General features: G+C 43.7%; 1 protein-coding gene across 2 annotated transcripts in view; it reads left to right on the top strand.

Moving 5' to 3' along the window:
- Window positions 1-16,299: 16,299 nt before the first annotated feature.
- SEMA6A (semaphorin 6A) overlaps window positions 16,300-22,566 on the top strand; it is a 117,896-nt gene continuing 111,629 nt past the window's right edge. For both annotated transcript variants that reach the window (XM_058823602.1, XM_058823601.1), the window contains exon 1: window positions 16,300-16,525. The gene's annotated coding sequence lies outside the window, so the exon portion shown is untranslated. The remainder of the gene's footprint in view (window positions 16,526-22,566) is intronic.

The raw sequence follows: 22,566 nt of genomic DNA, 5'->3' as shown, positions 1-22,566 counted from the left end.
GCCCATGTATTTAAGCCATAGCCCTGGTTTCACAGTCCTGAAACTAATTACAAACTTGATAAATAATTTTTGACTTTAAAAAATCCTCAAACCTAAAGCTAAAAATGCAATCTTCAAAGCAGGCTTCAAAAACCCAAGGAAGAAATACTGGTGGTACCTATGCCCTTTTTCATTTCATGGGCTGGTGATACAGGTGCCCACCTGAGATCACCTCTCCCGTCCCCCTGATGAGCGTGTCACATGGCATCTCTCACAGCACACTGCTTCTGTCACAGCATCCCAGTGTGATCCTACTCCCAGTTCATCCCAGTGTGATCCTACTCCCAGTTCATCCCAGTGTGATCCACCTCCCAGTTCATCCCAGTGTGATCCACCTCCCAGTTCATGCCAGTGTGATCCTACTCCCAGTTCATGCCAGTGTGATCCACCTCCCAGTTCATCCCAGTGTGATCCACCTCCCAGTTCATGCCAGTGTGATCCACCTCCCAGTTCATCCCAGTGTGATCCACCTCCCAGTTCATCCCAGTGTGATCCACCTCCCAGTTCATCCCAGTGTGATCCACCTCCCAGTTCATTTCTCGCCAGCCTCGTGCCTGTCCCGGCGCAGTGGCCTCAGTTGGGTTGGGAGCAGTGTCCCAAACAAGGCTGGGAGCAGCTCTGCCCCACAGGTCTGGCCACGTGTCTGAGGCAGCAGCACTCCCCTGGGCACTCCAAGCTCGGAGTCTTCTCAGAGACTAGAGGGGGTTGAACCCACACCTCATCTCAGACATCGAGCAGACCAGTCCCCAGACTGCCGGATGAACGAGCTGCCACTGCAATTACATCAACGCCAAAATCCCTCCCAACAAAACTAGACTCCATTCAATTTGAAACAGAGCATGTGAAGTTTTCTTCTCTTCACTCCTGAGCCTCCAAACCTCCTTACCCAGGCTGTATCACACACTGTGTTATCCTTTGGATGCACAGTCTCAAATAGCTGTGGTTAATCACTTGACTTTTTAAGTACTCCATCCATCACCCAGTGCCTACCCCAGGCCTCCAAAGTCAGCTTTCTGCAGCTCACTGGGATTATCACCCTCTTCGATCTTCCAGGGGAGCTGTTTCTGTGATTCTCACTCCAATATATCCCAATATAGACATGTCAGGCTTGTAAAGCCCTAAAACTTGATTTGTCTAAAGCAGATAAGCACTGTTTGAACAGGCACATGGGGATTTTTCACACCTATTCTTTCTGAAAATATTTCGGAGACAAAACACTTGCACAAAGCAGGAGAAATGTAGAACTGCAGTGACTTTGTGAGTGACTAAAAATAGCATGTCATGAGAACTTCTTTCTTTTCCCCAAGTCGGGTGAAAAGAGAGAAAAGTAATCATAAATGTGCTGCCCTGTTTTACCTGAGATATAGTCATGAACTGTCAAATCACACACAGAGGCTTTCATATGATGCAAACCTACAACTCTCAAATGTATTTTAGGTCTTTGGTTTTGCTTTTGGGTGTGGGGTTTTTTTTCTGCCTCTGTCTACTGATTCTCATATAAGAATAACCTTACATTTTTTATTCTTTGCAGGAAACAGCGATCTCTTAATTTTCAAATAATTTAAGAGGAATATACATTTTCATATAGCTTTTGTACTTGATTTTTCAACATCTCAGCCCTGATACAGGCACATGAAAAGATCTCCATGATGCTATCTCAAACTACTTCCATTCAACGACCTCAGTGAAATCCTGCCCCATTGAACTTAATGGTATTTTGAGGTACATTGCTATGGCATTGGAGTCCTTACCTATTTCCAGGGACAGCCTAGATTAATCTATCAACATATGTTACACTTTGAATCTAATGGATGAAAACTGTTTAAGAGCAAACTCAATGTCTCCGTTTTTCTGCTTGCTGCTGCAACTCTCTTTAATTTAAGTCCTGCAGTATGTATTTTATAGGTGCCATACAATGCCAGCTGAAGGTTACCACAATAAAGCAGGAAAAAAGATGAGGACTACAAAGACATTGGCAGTGTATTTTAATTCAGCTTTAAAGAAGCGACTTCTGCTTTTATCATCCTTTGTATTTGGCAAAGGTTAGAGTTTATCTGTTTCACAGGCTGCCAGAATGCTGAGTAGATCCTGCCATTGTCTCAGTGAACACTGAATTGCATATTAATTGAAGATCTAAGGCTCTACATCAAACAATAGAAGTGTAACCAAACATTGCAGACCTGGGACAGGAATGCCTCTAGAGCTAGATGGGAACGTTTGATTTAACAAGGCCCTTTAAATGTTTCCTTCAGAAACATTGCTAAATCCTTTGAAACTTTGACAGCGTTTTGCTACTATCTGCGGCTAAAAATTATTTTCTGGAGATCAGTCCAGTGTGCTTACTCTGTGGTCATAGCCAAATGACCAGAGTTAGGAACAGCCCCAGCATGCTGGCTCCTAGGGCTGCTTGAAACAACGCACCTGAGGCAGGTTAAACGCCTCAGCCTCTGTGAGGCCCATTGGCCATTCACGCAGGTGTGCTCCCACTGCTCCCTGGTGAAAGGACAAATTAGTGAGGGCCCTGGGAAGAGCTGCCTCTCATCCTTCTAGGAGGTGCATGAGGGCAGAAATCAGCTGCCAATGTAAACCAACCAAGTGGCATTTGTGCACTGCTTGAATAAACAGGTGAATTCAGTCATTAAGAATTTCTATCAGATGCAAAAAAACCACATCTCCTGGATATCATATAGTATTTGTACATACATAAAATAGAAAGAGGCAGACAGAATTGAGCATTTCTCCACTGAGATACTCTAATAATATAATGTGTATCACTAGAAGTGGAAAAAAGGAATAATGCCAAAATATTTAATGGATTCAAATCCATATAAAAATTGGCCTCATAACGACGACAACATATTTGAGTTTCAGAAATTGATCAAAGCTGTTTATTTGAACAGATTGATTCTTTTATGGAAACTTGCATTGGGTCTGGGCCCAGCTTTGCTCTTCAGTCCTTCTTTTACAGTGCTCCTGATCTAAAGGACAAAATTCCTGAATTTTTAAGTTTCTGTCTTTATGTGTGACCCCTCTCAAGTGTGATCTATTTGTTCAACAAAACATTGTTATTTAAATGCCCATTTAAACAATACAGATATCACTGGCAATAGTCAGTATTACTGTGGTTACTTAAGTCCCCTGCTTTAGAAGAGTCACAAATGGAGGCTACAATGTGGATATGATATCTTAATTACATGCTAGATACCAGCACCCCTTTCAGGATCTGACTCCACCTAACTTTCCTCTGTGCACTCTCTGTCATTCACATATGATATCATGCTGAACAAATTCCCACACATTATTTTTCCTCATTACCTTTTGAGGTATTGCAATGCAAAAGGTAAACAGTGCATAGATGTAGAAGATTTGCAAGCATAAGTGATTAATAATAACACGTGTAGCTTTAATGAACACTCTTCTAACAGAGAATGGATGATAATCTTCAGCAAGAAATGGTGTAATTTTAGATATGGTCTAGAAGTCCAGGAATCAGACATTTGAGTAGGAAGTAGCTTAAAGCACTACGTATCTGCCATAATTTTAGACTCTGAATGCTGTAAACTGCAGCCAGGAAAATTTGCATCCCAGTGTTGGATATCATCCAGAGCAGATCGTCAGGCTCCAACAACTTCTTAGAGACTTACCATAGCAACTTCCATCCCTACATCATCCATAAAGCTGACTCTTTCCTTCTGCCCAAACTCCGGGGATGCACTAACAGATATTTCCACTAAATACATAGGGCACCTGACGCCTGCAAAGAATTGGTAAACTAAAAGATCTTAGGGCTCTATGTCCATATTTTGTAATCAGACTGTAAGTGACAGAGTTTTATTGAATTTTTATTTCTTTTCTTGTGGACCTGCCTATAACTGATGTGTTACAGAGACTGTCCTGCAGTTACTGAAGCCAAAACAATGAGATCCTGAGTTTGACAAGTCATTTCTTACCAAGTGCCTCCTCTATATAGTTAAACACACATAAAACTTGTGATTCCAAGACATAGTAATAAATGGGGGAAAAAATCAAGATTTTTTTTTTTATTCTACGAGATAAGGGAGGTAAATTCAATGAGCTATGCCTACTGTGAATAAAATCTGTACATTTTCTCCTATTACTATAGTAAAATTATTTTGACTGCTGTCTATATTTCATCAAATTCTTCCAAATGCTAGTTTACTTCATAGTTCCTGTTTACTGTAAACAGGCTATATGTTCTAAATAAATCACACTCAGGACTGTTGTTGAAATGTTCAGTTCTATAAACAGTGAAGTGTGTGCAAGAACATCATCCCTCTACCAAAAAAAAAATGTTATAATATAAAACTTGAGTTCCTGAGATAGATGATACTATTTGATACCATTAGCCACATATTCAGAGGTGACTAACAAGTCCCACCCTGGTCCTGATCCAAGATCTGACAATAAAAGTACACTTCCCAGGTAATTCTTCCAAAACAAATTACAATTTCAAAGGCAAGAGTAGCTCCATTCACCAAACAGGTCACCTACAAGACCTGTCAGATGGAAGAAAACATAGCAATGAAAAAGCATGGCAAAATGGAATTTTTTTTTTTCCAGAAGGTGATATGTACACAACAAAGTCAATTGGAACATATATTAGAATTTTTTCCAGAGTTTCGCCGATATATTGCCACACAAAATGCAAACAAGAAAAAGACTGTATTTAGTCTCCACTATATTTTTTTTTTATTCCCTCATTCACCCCTACACTAATTCAGTCATGGTATTCCAGTCACATATCTTAAATGCCACTAGTTATGTACTGGAACCCTCTCTTCCACTCGTGCAAAAAAAGTGAATTGTTTTGCCAGTTTGGGGATAATGGTTACATAGAAGCCCCGCTTGCACCAATCTGCATCCAATATATTACCTCTTATTCAGAAATTGTTGTCTTCCTCCTGTTAACTTCCTTGCAAAACATATTAAAAGTGCCTCTCATTCTTGTATACAGCCACAAAGTGCAGATGGGGCTTTTCAAAGAAGTGGTCACCCTTACTTAATTACCTGTGAAGTTACACAAGCTAAGCTAATAAGGCTAATTGAGTTTTCTAAGAAGGGATCAGTCTACTTATCTAAATATCTGCCTGTCTTCTGACAATGGATGGACATAATACAGCAGTCACAGATTTTTTTACATTCTCATATCCTCAAAATACTTCCATACAGTACTTTTCTCAATGCTTCCCTATCAAACTTCATGACATGAACACAGGGCATTTCCTATAGAGCGTGGTCATATTGTTGTAATTTAGGTTTGTAACAGAAACTCTTGTTTGGCAGCACAGTACGTACTGATTTCCTATCCCACATTTCGAAGACTGAGAATTTGGGTCTATTGGTTAAAAACTAGATGCAGATATCCAGAACTCACCCAGATTTTGAATTTTTTTCTTCTTTTCTCTTTCTTTGTTTTTCAGCTACATATGCGCACTGGAATACCCAGCATGCTTGTTTCATTATAGTTCCTCCCAAAGAGGAGCTCTAAAGAGGCATTTCTTTGGCTGCTGAATGCCCTGTATTTTCTCTCTTCACTAATCATGCATACTGTGCAATGTAGAGTTTGAACTGCTAAGCATAGTGTGATTCACTTTCTTATGTGAAAAAAAAAGCAGGACTGTTGTACTTCACATCAAAATCAGTGAGTTTGTAACTGCTGGGACTTTTAATGATTGATGAGAGCTTTGGCATAGTTTCTGTTTGGAAAAGAGGGCTTTGAACTGGTGGATAAAATACCAAGAGGAGGGACTTACATAATGGGCCCATCTCCCCTAATCTCCTCACCAAAGAATACACAAGGAAGAAAAACAAGGAGTCCCTTGTAACTCTTGCAGTGATGAGTGTCTCATTTAATGTATTCAGTTACTTATTAGTAGGCCAATATAAATCTAGCACAACAGTGTGCAAAGTCAGCAGGGGGTCTGAATCCTGATGTTATTTTTCCCACCACTGAATAAATGATCCCAACCACCAGCTTCAGAAGCTCATCCTCATTAGTATGTATGAAATGAGCGGAATAAGCACTGAGAGATTTATATTGTTCTGTATTCAATTTAATTAATAAGAGAGGGTGCAGATTTCTGGAGGAAAGAAAGAGGCAGTGTCCATAGATTACTGTTCACCTTTCATTGTTCTTAGTGATAAAAATCTATCACAGCATGGCAGCCTTAAAAAGTACACTCATCATTTTCTAATCCTACTGGCACTCATTAACCAGACCTCTTAGCAACATGCATATTATAATCTGCCACCATCACTAAGGTCACTGTAGAGTTCTCATTACAAGCCCTCTACTTAGAAGGTTTTATAACTCCGATGGAAAATTTAAGGATAACCAAGCAGTACTTTCTGCTGTAGTCTTGCCTTCTTAAATTCTGGACAAGCCCAAGAAAAAAAGCCACATAAACGCCAAACAAAACCAAACCAACCAAACAACAAACCCAAACAAACAAAACCTATAACTACATGTTGGTGTCAGACACTGGCCTGACAGCAATTAGTACAGGCAAAGTCAATGTGAAAACAGTTCCTAAGAGGCATGAATGATAAATTCATTTAATTAGCATGAAGTAGATTGTGGGAAAGGTGGGGTTTATGTCTTATCTGACATACACAAAGAGAACACCAAAATCAGGATTTGAGCTTGAAAATTGCTGTCTCACTATGCTGAAGTCAGCTACAGTTTGGCCACTGATTCAAGCAAGACCAAGACTTGAACCAGACTTTACAGTTTAATGCCTAGGGGTCTTTTTAATTCTATTTTACATTTATGGTTTTCCTAGTTTTCTGTTTTCACAGAGTTAGGAGGCATGGTTATTAACCGGTTAATGTTACCCATTTTGTCTTTTGGGTGATGTTCAGGTTCCATGAAAGTCAGTGACAAAACTCCCAAAGACTCCACTAAGTCCACTTCTTTTCCCCAAACACTTTAACTCACATCAAACACAGCAAGTTTATAAAGAAACTTTGATTGTTATTTAACTGAACACCCAAATTTAATATGTCAGTTGAACACAGGCCCAAACAAAAATTTAATACTCTAACATCAAGCTTTATTTCTGTCTTTGACATAATGTATAAGTAGATATTAAAATGCACATATGTTTTCTGCTGATTTTCTGTGAACTGTAATGCATATTCCACACAGGGCTGAAAGTACAATCCAAGAAACATGCACAGGAAGTTCTTGCCAAAAGTGAGGAACAATGTTGTCTTCGGGACAGACCTAATAAAGAGTCACCAAGAATATTGCTATAAATGATACCCTGGGCAATAACATGTTAATTTGTTTTCCAACTAGTGGGAGTTTCATTACTCATGGCACATAAATGAGGATGCCTGTGGCTTATTGCATGCAAGTTGATATTTTCCTCCACATTTCTTCTTTTTCTGCATAGTCTTGCACTTCTCCAACTCTGAGGCATTCCTCTTCACCTACTAAACTTCCACACATGCACTGGTAAGTACACTCTAAAAGAGGTAAAAAGTTTGGTATGATGGCTTACAGAAAGAACAACGGTTTGAGTCAGAAATCAAATATGCATCTTCAAACAGTGGAAACACTCTTTTCACGGTGAGTTAATCAGATTTCTCCCAGCAGTCAGTTTCTGCGTGGTCTCTTATCCTTTATGTTGAAACAGTGACTAATCTTCCAAATGGCTTTCGCTCACTTCCTCTCAATTTTGCTGCACTAATATCAGGGCAGTAGAGTGACTGAAACTCTGTTAGGCAGGACTGGAATGTCTAGGCTGTGATTTACCTGAGAGAGTCACAGCTGGGAGCAGCAGCTAGGTAATGATTGCCAGGAATGAGCAAACACAGGAAGTCTCTGCTCTCCTTCCCTTGTTCCCTGTTAATAGTGCAGGCTTCATTAGCAAATGCTTTTCAGCTCTAACAATCACCAGGAAACTCCAGACTACCAGGAGCCTAGAAGGAGGGAGGAAGGGAGGGGTGGTACCTCTCATCATCCTCATCAGATGGGCCAGAGGCTATCACATCTGCACACAGTAACACCTAATCCTCACCTACCTGCATGAGCTTCAGTTCAACTTCTTACTGAGTCAGACTCTTTTGAACACAAGTACCATTGGCAGAGTTTGGATAATTATCTGGAAAAATCCAGACTGCCAAATAGTTGTCTCCAGAATTCTTTATTATTCTGAAGATAATAATATTCAGAAGAGATCCCCTTCTACACCAGCTGATGAAACTAGAGCTAGAAGCACCTCTTAGGAAAAGGGATTAGGCAAACAAAGGAAAATATACATTTCTGCTCTTTTTCCTGAGTGATAATACCTTTGCTAGACAGCATTCAAGAAATCACTCAACAGACCCCATCAACTCCCCACTGTAACCCATAAAAACCACACTACGCTACAAACTTATGGCTCATCCCATTGTGCAAAATGAAGCTCACTTTGAAAATTTCAAAGGTTTATTAAATGTTAACAAAAATACAACAAAGGAACGAATAAGGAAAAATTACAGCACTGAGCATCCTTAAAACACTACCCACATACTCAACTACAAAGTGGATGCTCTGCCTTTTATATCCTTAACTCCCTTCTAAAGTTTTATCAGTCAACTCCTTCTTTGCCGTCTATTGGGGGAGATTACTTTCTTACATCTTGATTGGAGGTCAGGTGTTGCTTTGCCACGCCTCCTAGTAATAAGCTGGCCCTCCCCAAATGCCCTGACTATTACAAGGGGAAAGGGAAGAGGACTATGGGAGGAGATATTACAATAATATCACCATACATACACCTAATATACATCTCTTAATTGTGAGAGCTGACCATCACATTACTCATCTATAACACCACGTTTTCCATTTCAGACAAATAAATTTCTGCTCTTCTCTGTGAGAGAGCAGGGACATTAAGTCAGCCTTGGTGAGGGAAGGTGCACAGGGATGATGTGAGAGACTTGTTTCCTTTCACCTGCTAATTTCACCTTGCTCACAGCTGTGAGCAAGGTGAATTTAATAAATTAATAAAGAGGAGCCAAACTCCATCCAGCCCACCCATCAGACATGATGAGTGTCAAGCTGCTGCCTTTCTAGATTGATCCCATGTTCTGGAGCACTGTTATTTCCTTGTTAACCTGTGTCACTTTTTCCACACAGAATCGGGTCCAAATAACTCATCAGACTGTGTCAGGAGGTGACTGACACTAATGAAAACTGCTCTGCATAAAGCAAGACACAGTTTTTTCCAAAGTCTCTGTCTTTCAACACATTTTCAGTCACTCTTCTGTATCTTAGCAGGCCATAATGTGCTTGACATCAATTCCTCCTTTAGTATGTAAAAATATTCATATTGTTTAAAAGTAAGTGTAAACCTAGAGCTACGCAGTCTCTCATTTCTTGTTGTTTTAAGTCAGTAATCTTTCAGGATTGAAAAATAAAACCTGACTAAAGAGATAATTTTTGATCAGCTGCTCAATGGTCAAGGTCTAACCAATCCCATTCTTTTTTCATTGCTTTATTTTATCTCATCTCACTAATCTTTTGCTGCACATAGAGATTATTTGCTTCTCATTCTCTTTGGTCCTCTTTCTATGTATCTCCTTCCCCCATCACTCCTCTCTGGTTTCCCTCCTTCTTGCCCACTGCCCACTTACAAATCCTCTCAGCTGGAGCCATCATCCAGACTCCTTCATTTTGTCCTGGCTCCTCTTTTCCCCTCTGTCCTTCTCCTGTTTTTAGTTTGTCAGTTACAAACCCCTTCTTCTACCCACTGCCATCAATTCAAGAGTTTAAAAAAAGAAAACAAAAAAGTCAGCTGGATAACCATTAATGTTATAAATTGTGTGTGTGTGTATGTGTGTTGGGTAGGAGGATAGAATAAAGGCTCTTTATTTCCAATACTGAAACCATTAACAGTTTCTATTTGGTAATATTGTATTGCCTGGCAATTCCATTTACTGAATATTCCTAAGGGCTCAGTTCCACTGAAGGGACACTGAAAGTAATTATTCTGATTTACTAAACTAACTACTTCTTTTTACTTAAAATTGGGTTTGCTCTCAGTTTGCTGCTGTAGTTGTACTTAAAACATTTTTACTATTGTATTTACTTGTTTCAGTGCTGTCTTTTCAATTACGATTTTACACTTAGTTACCCCACACAGATGTGATATGTTCATTGGTGTTTTGGGGAGCCACTGCAATGTTTCCCTTTGAATCCATTTACCTACTGCAAGAACATAGGCAAAGCCAAAAAATAAATCTCTCTCTTCACTGTTTCCCTTAAGTTCTTGATCAAGCCTTATTTTAATGAGTCCTGATGAGAACTGAGGATTTACGTAAAGAAAACTATGAACTTAACTTTGCAATCAAAATGCATTCTACAAGTTTTCAGAGAGTCTTTCAGAGAGACATCTTCACTTACTCCCCAGACAACTCAGTAGTTAGCATCAAAACTTAATTATACAGAGAGAAACAGCAGATGAGAGAAACATTTTATTCTGTTCAGTTCCTCACTGTACTCAAAAAAGGTGCAATACCTAAAAACAATGTTGGAATAGCTGGGGATGTGGATCTTCTGAAAGAGTGAACTAAAAACATAGGGCACAATACTTGAAATAAAATCACCATAAAATAACAGAGGAGTGTGCTGTCTTCTCCCATTGCAAAAATGAGGAGAAAGAAACCTTGAAATCTCTCTTCAGATGCTCTCTCTATAGTTTCTCATTAATTTTCCTCTCAGAGACTCTAACTACAAGAGACTAATGTGAGATCATCAACAGCCAATGCGTGAAGAAATTAAGTTTCCCTTTGTGGAAAATCCAATAGAGTTCAATAGCAAATAATTTTTCTAGTGACTTGAACTTAAGTGCCTATGGAATACAACAGATCAGTTATATTCCTGCTGCGGAGCTCTTCAGGCTGGTTAAAAATTACCATAAAATCCCTTCCTAGTGAAATTTTACAACGCAAATCATTAGCAGGTGAAATTGTTACGGATGCACTACCATTAATAAGATTACGTTAAACAGGAAGATTTGGCCCATGTATGTTTAGAGTAATTTGATAATGAATCACCGCAAATTTCTGTTGGTTTTAACTGTTAAATTCTACATCACTTTCCCATATTGATCTTACATGCTCTGTTGTTTTCTCTGTTTTTTAACAGGGAGCTCCTCCCTTCACCATATGGTCCAGCCGCTATCCACAGTTTTCTCTGCTTATTTCACCATCATGTAACACTCTCCTCTTCTGGGAACTAGATGACACAGTGACATGCGAATGTTGCTCACAGTGCAACATGAATTTCTGCTGATTTTTCTGACACAGTACAGTGGGAGCTGACCAGGGCAGCCTCCAGCATAAAACATCTGCTCTGCAGCCTTGTTTGCCTTCCAAAGTCTTCCATAATTGTAGAGACCAACCTGCACAGAATTGGCACAGAGACACTCTGGGTTCCCAGCAGAGGCAAAACCTTCACTGGTGTTTCCAGTGAGTATTACAAACTACTTCGCTGAACTTTGAATAGTCTGGGTGCCTCTTGTGGAGCACATCCCATGTCAACTTGTAGTCATCTGAGTATCCACTCGGAAGATGTCTGAAGTAAGTGTTCAAAAGAAATCCATATATGCCATCCAACAACCTAAAAATGTGGCACTTCTGCTAAGATCCTTATTTACAGAAAGAATTTTGCAAGGATTCACCAACCATTAAAAATCATGTCCATGGAGGAAACCCATTATTCTTAATCTCATCTCATTTTACATGTTCAGAAAGAGCTGTAAAATGTCTAGCATTCATACCTTTAAACTATGAGCCTCACTCTGCACAAGTTAATTAGGCAAAAGACCTATTGCCACTTTACACTAAGAGAATTGAGTCTCTGCTGATTTTTAAAAGTCTTGTTTCCTTTAGTTGCACAAAACACAGCTACAAGCTGATAAAAAACCTCCCCACTTTCAACCACATTTTCAGAGAACAGCTGAGTTTGATGAATTTCCCTGAAGTGGTTAAAAGAATGATCTTATTTTTCTCTCTGTAGGAGTAATTACTTTGCCAGGCATTCAATAATCTTGTCCTGACACAAATCATATTTGCAGTTTGATGAGATTTCAGTATTGCTATAAGATTAAAGAAGTCAACACTTATTTGATATTAAGATGTGCTGCATTCAACATTTTGTTTTTATTTGTGGTGAAACGTATTTCCATGGGTAAAAGCATTTCCTCTGATGCTGATGCCCAAGTAGGAAAGAGGAAAAAGGAGTACAAGCCCTCCTAAGATTACAGCCTTAATTTAAGTCCGTCGTGGACATCAAAACTATCTCATACCTTCCTTGGGGCAAAACCCCCTTGTATCTCCCAGACACTGTCAAAGTCCGCAGCTCTGCCATTCCTTTTGTTTCTTGAAAATGTAAAACCCTGCTGCATCTTGAGCTTTTGCAATAGTGGCAAGAAGAAGCTGAACTGAATCTAACAGTAACAACTGGAATCAGGAATATTGCGTATTTTGCATGTGTTGAATGTTCTGGTGTAGGAAGGCAATGAATGAGGATGAGCTCAACAAGGTGCCATGGCACCCCTGTGGTGTCCCAACTCCTGAGAGCTGCATCTAACAATCACATGGATCTGGGAAGACAGTACAGTGGAAAATATGTATTATATAATGTGGGACTTAGCAAACAAATTAGCATTGAACTCTGCACTCCCCAACTGGAAGAGGCAGGTGCTGCCAGCGAAGGAGATAAAAATGCCCTTCTTTCATACAGGCCAGCTGTCTCACAAACATATTTCACATGTGATTAAGGAGGAGTAGAGGTAACATTTTCACACAAAATAAGGTAAAATTTTTGCTAAAGACCTGCTTTGCAGAGGGGTTGGAAGGAGTTGAAGAAGTTTTCTATAGCCTGTGTGAATTGTTCAGATCAGGATTTTAAAATGCACAGCTCCATGGAGACCTCACCAAGAATTCCTGACTGGAAAACCCACCGCACTCTACTGCTGCGGCTGCCAAAAAGCAGACAGTGAAAAAAAAATATGTCTTTTCCCATCAATAAGAGTAATAATTCCCTTCCCCAAGCCCATGTGAGTAGCCCACAATTGTTAACTAGTCTAGGCAAAACAAGTAAGGTTGTGTCTCTGTTTTCAGAAAATCTGACAGCATGAAGAATTGAGATTGACATTAAAGTTCCACAAAAATAGACTAAAAAGCTTGGTGAGAGAGAAAATATGAGAATAGTTCATTGGATTGAGTACTGAGTGAGAAAGGGAACAGGGAGTCAGGTAAAAATGAGGGTGAGTTTTCAAGCCATGAAGACACTTAAAGAGTTTGTAGAGCAAACCAAGAGGTAATGAAGGACAGAAAAGCTGGGTGTCATTTTGGCAGAGGGCTAAATGAAAAATGGCTGCAGTGCATGACTTAACTGAAGTTAGGCAGCAAAGGCTTGGAAAGTAAAGACAGGGGAAAAATGGGTGATTGAAAAACAATTTTGTAAAAAACTCCAGAATATAAAACTTCTAGTAACTGATGCCTTAGCTAGTACCACTATCTGGAAAACAGGATTTTTTAGTGTTGCTTCTTCCAGAAATTTCATTGTATAAAAATCTGGTCTGTATTTTTCAAAAGCCTAAATATAGGAGGGGGAAATATTCTCTGTCAGAGAGCCTTTCTTGATTAGTAAAGAAATGCAATGGTAAAATAACCCATTCAATATTGTGGAAATACTTGTGAAATAGCTGAAGCACATAGTAAAGACCAAACGTATATCTGCTTCCACTTCAAATCCACAACCAAGCTGGTGGCAGTTTTGAAGACCTCAAAATGTGTGCAGTGATTGAACATGATATAATGATCAAATGTCAGCCTTAGCTATTATGAAATGGGTATTCGCCACAAGTCCTATGTTCAGTCTCTGTTCTCACTTCCTGACAGAGGAAGAAGTACCATGATATGATCAAGGACCTCTTTGTGGAAATAGGGTTAGGGGTCTTGGCAAATCAAGGTACATTCATCTGGTTTACCCCTCTGACACACACTTGGTACCCAGAAATCATTTGTACCAGTTGAGTTTCTCTAATTGCTTACAGATCTAGAAGAAGTTTGTTTCACTAAAATTTATCTGTCTCCAGCAATAACCCTGTTTGGTGCAGAACTCACTTCTGTTTCAGATTTTCAGGGATAGAAAGAAAGAAAGAAAATATATATTAGGTCTTGGTTCCTTTGGTCATAAAATTACCCTAAGTATACATTCTGACAGTTTAAACTGTCAGAAAGGAAAGAAGAAACTGTTTCTTGATACAGATGAATGTTTTCCCTTGTAATCTAACAACTAGAAACTGAATGGGTATGTGGTTAATTTTAGACCCAAATCAAATACAGATCCCAAACCAATGTCTTACAGTCCTTTCATTATCTGAAAATAAAAGGCAGAAAAAACCAGCTGTCATAAATAATTATTTTAATTTTTAATAATAATAAGTTATTTTAATTTTAATGCCATACTTCGTGACTTGACAGCAATTCTCCTAGTGGAACTCTGTCCTTTCACTTATCTGGTTAGTGGGGAAAAAAAGTATAAATCATGTTAAAGTAATTGCACATGTACATGAATTCCCTGGAAACAAGGTATCTTCACGCTGAAACAACTAGAGGCTCTCCTCGCAGCCTTAACTCCGGGGAGATCTAGAGGGTGAAAATCACTGCTAAAACTCATGAGGAATCACATGCCGCCGTCGAAGAAAGGAACACGCGGATTTTCACCTCACTGACTTCGAGCTATTTTGCTGGATTTACAGCGTAGCCCGCTCCCGCGGTCCGTCCGTCCCAGCCCTGATGCTCTGAGAGGTCAGCGGGGCGCGGGAGGAGAAGGGGCCGGGAAGAGCGGAAAGCACGAGGGCGCGGAGGGCCGGAATCAGGGGCCAGCGGCTCGGGCCCCCGGCGGTCCGTCCGCAGGCAGGGGCCGAGCGCCCCGGCGGGGTCTGCGGGCGCGGCGGGGACGCGGCGTGCAGGGAGCGCAGCGGCGGGGGCGGCGCGGGGCCCTGGGCGGCGAGCGGGGAGCGGTGCCCGGCGCAGCCCCCGCACCGCCCCGCGGCCGGGCCAGCAGGATTACCGCCGGCGGCAGCGGCGGGGGGCCTCGGCGCAGGGACGGGAGAGGGGGATTAGGGTATTAGCGCGGCTTGCTCCTGCTCCCGGCTGGATCGGCTCCGAGACAGGGATTAGCGCAGCCAGCGACCACCGAGACGGGACTGAGACGGTGGGAAGGGGGAAAAGGCGACAAGAGGACGGCCAGCTGCAGCCCCCGTCCCCGCTTTCCCCGGGGGACGCGGGGATGCGCCCAAGGGGGAACGGCCCGCCCCGGCCCCGTGCGCGGGGCTTCGCTGCCGCCCCGGGCTCCGCAGCAGCCCCAGATCCCGCGGAGAAGCAGCGAGTCCTTCGGGGAGCTGCAGCCGGCTGCCCCCGTCCCGCCCCGTGCTCTCGCCGCTGCCGCGGGCGTCTCCCCGCTCCTCGCCGCCTCTCCGCGCCCTGCCGGCGCGGAACGACCGTGATGGCTGGAGGCGGCGACAGCTCCGAGAAAACGGGCGATGGCAGGGGGCGGCGAGTCCCTTCCGTAGACACCTGCTCGACGTAAGCCCAGTGACGCTCGGCACCAGCCCCAAGGTGCCGCTGGCAGCAGCGCCGCCCACAGCGAGCCCCAGACCGACGCGCGGCCGCCCCGCTCCGCGCGGCCCGGGCTCCCTCACGCCTCGCCCGGCCCCGCCCCTGCGGGGCGGGGCGACCGCGAGCGTGCCCCGCCCGTGGCGGTGGGCGGGGCTGGGAGCGGGGCGCGCCCGCCCGTCCGCCGCGCTCCAGTCCGGGCTTTGTCTCCGCCTCCGCCGGCGGAGCCGCGTCCCGGGGACAGCGGGAGGGCGGCGGGAGACGGAGCGGCAGCGGCGGGAGACAGGGACAGGCAGAGACACACAGACAGCGGCTCCCACGTCCTCGCCGCGCACAGTCCGATGCCCGGCAGCTCGAGGCGAGCAGCGACTACGCTTTCCTGCCGTGGCACAGCGTGTACCTCCAGCCTCGGAGTTTTACTGAAGCAGCCGTCACACCGGGAGCACTTCTGGTAGAGAGGGACCAGGAGACCCCGAAATGACTTACCTCCCGAGGCTCGACTGAAGGGGACTTACTGGAGTGGAACCGTAGTCGAATTTGGGTCTGGAGAGGAGTTGCTAACGCTTTTTTTTTTTTTTTTTTTTTGCTTATTTTTTTATTTTTTATTCTTCTCTCTGATCACTCCCTTCTTCGTCCATCATTGGAAATGAACAAATTGCGTTTGCAATTCAGAAAGTAGAAATATTAAATATACCATCCCCTGGGAAGCACACATGTAGTAATGACAAAGGATTGCAAAAGAGAGAGTGGCTCCAGTTTCCTAGAGAGATCCCCTAAAATGGATTACTAAATGGGACACTACATCAGCTAGTTGTCCTCTAGCTGCCCAGATACATGCACCGAAAAGGTACAGTACCACCCCGTCCGTACCCCCTACCTTATGTTTTGGGATTGCTCGGAAGGGGAGGCTCACGGATCGCCCGGCCGGCTCGGAAGGGCCGAGGGTGGTGGTGTGTGGTTTGAGGCGGGCTGCTTCTGCCTTCTGTCTCGACATCGTTTGCAGCGCCTAGGGAGGAGGAGAGCCTCCCGCAAGTGTACACGCTGCGCTTGGTGTTGTCACTTTACCGGCATCTCGTGGCTTCATCTTTTTTTCCCTTTTTTATTTAACCCCCATATTTTTCTTTCCTTCCCCCCCCGCCCCCAACCCCAATTGCCTAACATGTTATCCTCCCTCCCCTAACCCTTGGCGAGGCTTGCGGGCGCTGGGCTGGGGCTCCTCGGCTCCCATCCCCGAGCCCTTTCTGGCGGAGGTCGCGCCCGCCCGGGCACCGCGGGGAGCTGGGCACCGCGGGACGCCGCCGCCGGGGCCGCCGGGCATCGTGCGGGGCTGGGTGCCGGGGTCTTTGTTACAACAACTATGTGTGCGCTCCGTGCAGAGGCGTAACCCCGCCGTCTCTGCCGTTCCCGCGGTGTAGCTGGGTCGCGGCCGATGTGTTTCTTTATTGGTTTTTTCCGAGGCTGGCGCTGCTTTTTGGGGGAAGTGGCCGGGAATCGAGGCAACTTCTTCCGCGGAGCAGCCCTAGGCGCAGCCGCGGGCTTTGTTCGCGATCGTGGGCTGGGGCCGCGGGCTCACCTCCCCGCCCGCTCCCCACGGACAGTGGCCGCCCTCCCCTCCGCCCCGGCCCCGGTGAAGGTGGGCTGCCGGCCGCCCTCGCTCAGCCCCGCCAAGGGTGCCTCTGGGGTAGGGATGCTCCCCGCCCCTTTCTGCCGGGCGCCTCCAGCCTCCTTCCCCGTGGGCCGGCGGCACTGCCGAGCCGCTGCTCCTTGGCCGGCGAGCGCCGGGAGACGGGCTGGGCAAGGCCAGACCCCTCCGTGACCGCCCGGCGGGCGGGAAGCCGTGCGAGGCAGCGCAACTCTTCTCCCTCCGCCCAGCACTCGCCCTGTCGCTCCTTCAGCCCCTCTCCGGACTCGGGCTCCGGGCCAAATGGGAGAAACGGCGGAAAAGAGAAAGTTTTCTTAATGGCGAGTAACAGGGCTGGCCCTCCAGGAGGGGCTCAGGCTGGCGACGCGGCGCCCCGCAAACGCCGCACGCCGGGCGGACCGCTGGGGCCGGGCGGGGACCGGGAGCGGGGCTCCTTCGTGCTGTGGATGCTGAGGCTGGGAGGAACGCCGAGGAGGGGACAGCGTGATGCTGAGGTGAGGAAAGGATGCCGAGCATGGAACAGGATGGTGCTGAGCGGAAAGGATGCTGAGCCGGGAAGGGATTTCACTCTGCACGCACACACCCTGTCCCTTCTGTGCGCGGGCAGGGAAGGCTCCCGTGCCTCCGTCCTACGGGGCGCTGGCGACACGGCGGCGAGGCACGGGGGGCGGCGGCGGCGGGGCTCGGGCAGCCTCTGGGGCGGCCGAGGGTCAGCGCCGCCCCTCGCCCCGCCGCCACGGAGGGCGGTGGAAAGTTTGGGTCTCCATCACGCGTGAGGAAAGTACCTGCTCCTTGCGAGGGCCCTTCCTTCGTGCCTGACTGCCGGGCCGTCCAAGGGAGGCGTTCCCGGGGCTGGACCGGACGGCGTGCGCGCAGAGGGCTGGCGGGGAAAGCGGGGCTGAGGCTCAGCCCGGTCAGTTGCAGTGGAGATGCCCTTCTGCCTGTCGCCACCGCCTCTGTCCTGCCTGGCTCATCCCGGGGTGAGTCTCAAGGCAGTAACTGCTGGGTTTCCCTTAGGCAAACGGCTCTGTCTTTTTCTAGCCTTGGCCGCTTGTTCAGGAGATAATTTGTTCTCCTGTTCCTCTCCCGAGATAATTGCTGCTTTTGAAGTTTGTAAACATGCGCGTTTGTGCCAGTGTCTGTGCAGCACGGATGTTTAGCTGCTGCAGAAAATTATTTCACTGATGGAACAGCAGAAGATAAAGGCTTTAGTTAAGTCTGTGATAAACTGTAAAACATACTAATTCCTAGCGCTGCAAGCAAGGTGAATGCTTCATTTTCTAAAGGCGCACACAACAGCATGCAGGTGTTGTAAATAACTAAGTGCTAAAGGTCCACAACCATTTTCTGTCACAGGGCTGCACGAAGTTATTATTTCACATAGATTCTTCTAACTTGTTTTGTATCATCCAGCAACGATATCGTTACTAAGTTGACCTCAAAGATAGTAGCTCAAGGTGTGATTTTCCTCACTGTCTTTGCAACAATTATTTCATGCTTTTGGTGTGCATTCATTAAATTTAAGTGTCATCCAGTAAACCATTCTCATCCAAGTAATCTTTACTTGGTGATTAAATCCTTTGACATCAGGATGACAAAGTCCAGTGCAGTCAGGCTCTTTTGATTTAAAATTCAATTCTCAAAATTCATTGAGATTTTGTAGCTTTCTCTCATGGTAAGATTTATGCAGCTGTTATCATGCTCATACCATTTTTTTCAGGTTAGAAACACAAAGTGATCTTGCTGTTGTTAGCTTCTCTTTTTTTTTTCTTTAATTTTTTTTTTAAATGAGACTGTTCTAATGTATTGTGAGGAAATTCAGATCTGCTCCAGCAAATCTGTTTCTTCATGGAATTGCTTTGAACATGGTTGAAAGCAAGTGCTACAGTAGGATCAGGGAGGTTTGTCTCTATTAAAGAAGTAGAGTTGCCAAGGTGTCTCACTGTCTAGGGCATCCTTTTATCTAATAGGAGCCTGGTTTTAATATGGTAGCTTCTTATAAGTTACAAGACAGAGAGAACTGACTCTCTCTAAAGCCAAATAATTTCATGTGCATAAAAAAGTTGATTTCCATTCTCCACCACTCTTCACTGGAGAAAATCTCTGTCATTCATAGAAGCTTTGCTCAGGAGCAGCATGCCCAGATGAGATTTGTGCCTAAATGCTAAAGAAAATTTTAAATAGTAAGTAATATTGTCATGTGTATTTGCAACATTTGCTTGTCATGCACTAGGCACCAAAGGCTTGAAGCACAGGTGAATGCTTTCAGAGACTACAAACAAGGCAGTCGCAGATGTTCTGTGTGTTCTCAATTAGTCTACTTGAAAACTGTGTATTCTTGCTTAATGGCAAACCAGCCTTATCAACTGAACTCATACTACTTGAACCAAAAAATAATTGGGCACTGACATCTATGAGGAAGATGGCTAGTTAACATTTCTAGCGGCTTGAAGATGAAAGTGAGTATCAGACATAGTCCCTTTATGTTTGCAAATAGAAGATTGCAGTTACTGGTGTTTAAGACTGAAGAAGGAGGTGGATTGGGCTGAGAATGAAGAGTTGCCTTCATTAAATTTTTGAAAGGAATTAAAAAAAAAAAAAAAAAAAGAGAGAAAAAGGGAAAGACAGAGATCAAACTAATGACCTGTGAAAAATCCAGACTAGAATTGTTTGCATTAGAAAGGAAGTAGGTGATTGTGAACTTGCTTGTGCATGTTTTGTGAAGGGAAGGGGAAATTTGTCATCTTGTTTTGAAGAGCCATACATAAATACACATGAAAGGAGCTCACATGGTTTACAGCAGGGGAGGCATAAAATGTTTTAGGATTAAATTGACCTGAGCTAATACATGTCTTGCATCCAGCTTCTTTGCAAGAACACATTGTTATACTACTGAAACAAATGTTTTGTGTATAGTACCTGATTCCCATATGCTGTAGCAGAATGCTGAAAACAAACAAGCCAGTAAATCCTGAAATTCTGGAAAACAACATTGAAATTATATTAGATGCAGCATATGCTAGAGAAGTTGAACTGTACTAAGAAGTTTTCACTATCACTATTTGATACAGATGCTGCAGTACTTGACCTGCTACTATTCATTTATTGATTAAGTAAATCTTTAGCCCTCACCTTTTGCAATCTCATTCACCCAAGTAAGCTTTCCTGACCCAGGAATGCCTTGCCTGCCGGAGTAATTTTCTAAGAGTAAATGCAGTTGCTGAAATATTACTTAAATGTGGACTTTTTTTTGTGTTTATCCGCAAGCTGAAAATACTGTCCTCTTCTGGGAATCAATACTTGTTAAGAACCTGAAGCTATCCTCTGAGTACATTTGGTCTGGACTGATCCTTAATGTTGTAAGTCAGACCTAGATCTGTGTGTCATGGAGCAGGTCACATCCAACCAATTGTGACAAGCTTTGTTTGACAGGGCAACGGAAAAATAAGAGTTATAAGTAATGCTTTTTACTGGAGACCATTTAAGAATTTCATATTCATAAATTCTGTGTATCAGGATTATTCTTAGGTGGGCAAGACATTTTGACAGCAAGATAAAGTCAGTAGCACAGAGTCCAACTGCTGATCAACAGCATGCAGCAACCATGAACAGCATTCTAACACAGAAGTAATCAGCTGAGGGAGAGCCTGGACCTGAGCCTGACAGATCTCTATAGGAATATTTTCATTTTTGGCCTGTTGCAACAGTTCTCTGAGTAAGGAACAGCTTAAATGTGCATAGGGTCTGTGGGGGTAAAAGTAGACTACTCCAGTTCAAGCACAAACCTGGCAGAGCAGAGTCTGTATGCCTCTATTTTTTTTATGTGCTGTGTTACCCATGGCCATGGGAATAATTGAGTGTGTATGTTTCTGCAGTGTTAAGAGATCTCTAATTTTCTGTGGTGAGGGTTGCTTTGGGTTTTGGATCTTGATTGCAGCATGTCAATATGGCAGCACCATGCCCAAGGCATAGCTTTAGGTTTTAAAGGGAAGAGTGCCACCTACTGTGTTATAATTTTAGGTATTGCAGCTCCTGTGTGCCTTGTGGAGTTCCCAAGATTCTCATCTGCCTATTTTATTCTGGCCTCTGGAAGATGTGAAAGGATTCAAAATTAAATGTAGCATGGGAATGGAGGGAGAGGAAAAACAGAAAATAAGCAAAAAATTAGGGTGTTCTGGAAGTCTTAGGAGGGGCCCTTTGAAGGACAGGCTTACATAGAAACATTTGCTGGTTTTGGCATTTCTTATAAAGGCTGCTATTGCTGGAAACAGGGAAGGGGGTAAGAGAGATCTATGCTTCCCCCCCATAAAATAATAATGTTCTCAGCTTTCATGCACCGGATGAACATAAATGAGGCTACCAGGTTTATGACCTTTGAAATCTCAAGTTTAACTCTGGCTATAGTTTAATTTTAAAAAAGTAGAATTTACTTCAAAAGACAAAGCAAAAAAAACACCCCAACAACAACAACAAAAAACAGATTTCAGAAAAGGAAGAATACAAGAAAAACCCTGAAAGAATTCTCCCATAATTTGCTGAAAAATCTCATGAAGTCTTTCCTAGTATAGAACTGTTGTTATTTATCAGCCCAAAGGAGAGCCGTAATAATGCTTGATGTGAATTCAAAGTCATTTTTGTATGAAAGAAATTTTTCCCCAAGCCCCAGAGTGTTTCTTTAGTGGCTGAAATAGAGATGTAAAATAAAGCAGATAAATCAGCTATTAACAGAACTGCCAGTTGCTGTATCTCGAGAGTGAAGACATATGGTAAATTCACTACATTCAGTGATGACCTTTCCTTTAAAAATATTGTTAATAATAGGCACTTCTATGTAAAGTATTTATATAACATACTTGAAATTCATGTATCATGGACTACTCTGTGCCATTTTTGCTAGTGGCAGGTTTTTGGTTTGTTTTGGGGGTTTTTTTTAGCTACTGACAAAATTGCTACTGAGGAGCTTTCCACAGCAGTACACTTGTGCAATACGCCTGCAGTTCTGAAGTGAAAGAGTTTCCAGGGGCAGGTGCACAGCGTTGCTGCACCACTCTAACAGGACAGCATGGGCCCTGTCTTCAGGGTGGGAAGCCTTTGGCATCATCTCCCTCATCCTTCCCAGGTAGAGCCGTGCCTTCACTGCGGAATTACACCCTTTCCATGAAGCAGGCAAAAAAAGCCCCCATCCCTATGTTTTTGTGATTTCTGTAACCCATTGTCTTTAGTGAAAACTTAGAGCTTATAAAAGT

The sequence above is a fragment of the Ammospiza caudacuta genome, chromosome Z (assembly GCF_027887145.1).
Source record: "Ammospiza caudacuta isolate bAmmCau1 chromosome Z, bAmmCau1.pri, whole genome shotgun sequence".
Lineage (NCBI taxonomy): Eukaryota > Metazoa > Chordata > Aves > Passeriformes > Passerellidae > Ammospiza > Ammospiza caudacuta.
Note: the sequence above shows the minus strand (reverse complement) of the source record. Positions and strands in the feature narration are given on the sequence as shown.